Source organism: Choloepus didactylus, chromosome 12 (genome assembly GCF_015220235.1).
Source record: "Choloepus didactylus isolate mChoDid1 chromosome 12, mChoDid1.pri, whole genome shotgun sequence".
NCBI lineage: Eukaryota > Metazoa > Chordata > Mammalia > Pilosa > Megalonychidae > Choloepus > Choloepus didactylus.
The window spans coordinates 32,356,302-32,360,858 of record NC_051318.1 but is presented as its reverse complement, the minus strand read 5'-3'; the positions used below and the strand labels follow the sequence as shown (position 1 = coordinate 32,360,858).

The 4,557-nt window shown below is 33.0% G+C and overlaps 1 pseudogene; it reads right to left on the bottom strand.

Annotated features, from left to right (window-relative positions):
- Positions 1–621: 621 nt before the first annotated feature.
- On the bottom strand, positions 622–2,367 carry LOC119506802 (annotated as a pseudogene).
- Between the last annotated feature and the right edge of the window lie 2,190 nt (positions 2,368–4,557).

Sequence of the window (4,557 nt, the reverse complement as noted above, 5' to 3'; positions counted from 1 at the left end):
CATTATTTCTTTAAGTAGATTGATTTATATATATTTACATATATAAATAATATTCACATAAATGCACATACACATTAGGGGATATATTTTTTATATGTACATCATTAAATCTATTGATTAAGACATTAGAAGCCCTTTTAAGGCTTTTGGCTGCTCAAAGCTGGTAGTGTTTTAAATCTCTCCTGCAAGAATTCAATGCAGAACAATGGTTTGTGTCCAAACAAGCTCTGAGAATTATTTTTAAGTTTAATTTTGGTATTGATTCATCACCCCAAAAAGGACTCTCTAGCACCAACTTTTCTACTATATCTTTTCAGAAATTATATTCCGGTTCTAGTGCCTGACCTATAATTCTTTATCTATACCTGGTTATCAAATATTATGAGTATAGGTATACTTCAGAGATATTGCTGGTTTGGTTCCAGACCATTGAAATAAAGTAAATATTGTAATAAAGCAAGTTGCACAATTTTTTTTTTTGGTTTCCCAGTGCATATAAAAGTTGTTATGCTGTATTGTACAATGTACTGTTGTCTATTAAGTGTGTAATAACATTATCTCTAAATAAAACAATGTACATACTTTAATTAAAAATACTTTATTGATAAAAATTGCTAAACATCATCTGGGTTTAAAAGTGAGTCATAATCATTTTGCTGGTGGAGGGTCTTACCTAGATGCTGATGGCTACCGACTTATTGGGGTGGTGGTTGCTGAAGGCTGGGGTGGCTGTGGCAATTTCTTAAAATAAGATAACAATAAAGTTTGTCTTATGAATTATTTCTTCCTTTCATGAAAGATTTCCGTGTAGCATGCAATGCTGTTGATACCATTTTACCCACGGTAGAACTTCTTTCAAAATTGGAGTCAATCCTCTTAAACCCTGCTACTGCTTTATCAACTAAGTTTACGTAATATTCTAAGTCCTTTGTTGTTATTACAGCAATGTTCACTGCATCTTCACGAGGAGTAGATTCTGTCTCACTAAACCACTTTCTTCGCTCATCCATAAGAAGCAACTCCTTATCTGTTCAAGTTTTACCATGAGATTGCAACAATTCAGTCACATTGTCAGGCTCCACTTTTAATTCTAGTTCTCTTGCTATTTCTACCACATATGCAGTTACTTCATCCACTGAAGTCTTGAACCTCTCAAAATCCTCCATGAGAGTTGGAATCAACTTCTTTCAAACTCTTGTTAATGTTTATACTTTGATCTCCTCACATGAATAATGGATGTTCTTAATGGCATCTAGAATGGTGAATATTTTTCAGAAGGTTTGCAATTTACTTCACCCAGATCCATCAGTGGAATCACTATCTATGGCAGCTATAGCCTTACAAAATATATTTCTTAAATAATAAGACTTTAAAGTCTCTATGATTCCTTGATCCTTGAGTTGTAGAATGGGTGTTGTGTTAGCAGGCAAGAAGACAACATACATCTCATTGTACATCTCCATCAGAACTCTTGGGTGACCAAATGTGTTATCACTGAGCAGTAACTATTTTGAAAATAATTTTTTTTTATCTGAGCAGTGGGTTTCAATAGCGGGCTTAAAATATTCAGTAAAACACATTGCAAACAGTTGTACTGTCATCCAGGCTTTGTTCTTCCACAGACAGAATAGATTTAGCATAATTCATAAGGACCCTGGGATTTCTGGAAGGATAGATGAGCATTGACTTAAATTTCAAGTTACTAGCTGTATTAACCCCTAAAAAGAGATTCAGCCTGTCCTTTGAAGCTTTGAAGCCAGGCACTGGCTTTTTTCTAGCTGTGAAAATCTTTGATGGCATCTTCTCCCAACAGAAGGCTGTTTCACCTACATTGAAAATCTGTTATTTAGTGTAGCCACCTTCATCAATTATCTTAGCTAGATCTTCTGGATAACTTGCTGCAGCTTCTACATCAACACTTGCTGCCTCACCTTACACTTTTTTGTTACAGAGATGGCTTCTTAAATCTCATTAACTAAACTCTGCTAGCTTCAGACTTTTCTTCTGCAGCTTCCTCAGTTTTCCCAGCCTTCATAGAATTGAAGAGAGTTAGATTCTTGTGCTGGATTAGGTTTTGGCTTAAGGGAATGTTGTGGCTGGTTTGATCTTCTATCCAGACCACTAAAACTTTCTCTATAAATAAGGTTGTTTCACGTTCTAATCATTTGTGTGTTCACTGGATAGCACTTTTAATTTCCATCAAGACTCCTTTTCACTCACAACTTGGCTAACTGTTTGGCACAAGAGGCCTATCTTTATCTCAGCTTTTGACATGCCTTACTTGCTAAGCTTAATCATTTCTAGCTTTTGATTTAAGTTAAGAGATGTGTGACTTTTCTTTTCACTTGAATGCTTAGAGGCATTCATAGGTTTATTAATTGGCCTAATTTCAAAATTGTTGTGTCTCAGAGAGTAGAGAGGCCCAGGAGGGGGAGAGAGAAGGGCGGAAAGGCTGGTCAGTGGAGCATTTCAGAATAACACACATTTATCAATCAATGTCATCATCATGTATGGGCATGATTTGTGGCAACCTAAATCAGTTACAACAGAAACATAAAAGAGCACAGATCACAGATCACCATAATAGATATAATAATAATGAAAAGTTTTGCAAGTTTGTGTTTGAAGTAAAATTAATTCTTATATAGTAGAGGAAGCAGTTTTGTTAATATCATGGTATGTTTTTTGTATTCAATTTAGTTAGTGGAAAATCTCTAAATATGTTGGAAACAACTTAGACATGTGAATCTACTTTTTCAACTGTGTGATTTACAAAATATAAACATGGATCCAGTAACTTTGATGAAAATTTAATATCTTAATTGAGATGTGTTGTCAGTGTAAAATGTGTACTATGTTCTGATAGCCTAGTTAAAAAGTTATAAAATATTTAATTAATATTTTTATCGATAACATGTCAAAACTTTATTATTTGGATATATTTGACTAAATAAAATATATTGTTTAATTTAACTTAGCCCATATATATACTTAAAATATATATATGTTTTAAATGTGTTTATTAGAAGAAAAGTTCCATATGTGACTGTTATCATGTTTCTATCATACAGCACTTCAGTGTAGGTCATTTGTGTTTGCTTTAATTCTTTATGTAGTCCATAGGGTACAGAAACTTTTTTAGCACCTTACATACATGTGACTTGTGTGGATTGTCAGCATCTCATGTGCTTCATCTTCCTTCCCATCTTATGTAGTCCCTAATGGACTGCTACTTGTTCTCCTGGAAACAGATAAAAAGGAAGCAGAAATTTAAAAGCCTAAGAATGATATGATGTCTAGAAATTTTTTGATGACTCTTAAATTCTTTGGTCAGTTTTTTTTTTTATTCTGCAGATTGGAGGCTATCACTCATTTGATACCTGAAATTATTCATTAGTCATCCAAGTTTAAACAAATAGGTTTTACATTTTCAGGCAAGTAATTCACGGGTAGTTAAGTCAACTTTTGGCTTGACTAACTGCCACTACAATGTATTTTGATGTCATGAGCTATGATTACCAAGGAAAGTATACTAAAGCAATCACAAAAATAACTCCCAATGTTTCTTTGGGCTGCACACCAGGGTCATGTTCTGATTACAGTGAATACCCAATTATGGCACTGAGAGAGATGAACATACCATCTCAGGCATTTAAAGTGGTAAATGACAAATATTCATGGGTGTGAATTTTTGAATGTATGTGTGTATGTTTTTCAAGTTTTATGCTTTGATAATTTGCTAGTTGGACATTTGTCCTTCAGAGTGCTATAATTTTCATTTTTTTATATGATTTGCAATGTTATGAATGCTTATTTTAGTCACTGGCATTTCTTCTCTTCACAATTTTGCTTTTTTCTGTTAGGAGATTGAATATATATATATATTTTGGTTTATAGGAGAACATTCATTATATACATTGTATACAAGGAATAATAAATGTTTGTTCAAATACACATACCAGGGGTTTTTACCATTTCAAGAATTTTGCTATTGTACCTCATTTCCTTACATTTCTTAATTCACCTGTTTAATGTATATATTTGCCAATTCACTCATAAATATATAAGAGAGTGAAGCTCCAGTCTAGGCTAAAAACATCACTTCCCAGTAGTAAATTAAGAAAGAAAACTTTAAATTCCACAACAAGTATAATAGTTTTGAAATCACTTACTTTCATTTCTAAGTGTCAGGTACATGGGAGAGAAAAAAAGTGTTTAATTCATTGGAGGGGGGTGGATGGGGGTTATATTTTTTTATTAGAGAAGTTGAGTTTTACAGAAGAATTTTGCAGGAAATACAGAGTTTTCATATTAATTCCTTGCCTCTGCACAGATTTCCCTATTATTACCACATTGCATTAGTGTGGTGCCTTTGTTACAATTGATAAAAGAATGTTATTATAGTTGTACCATTAACTATAGCCCACAGTTTACATTCGAGTTCACTGTTTGTGTTGTACAGTGATGTTTTTTTAATAAATTTTTATTCTATTAGCATATATGCAACCTAAAATTTCAGCTTGTAACCACATTCTAATATATAATTTAGTAGACTTA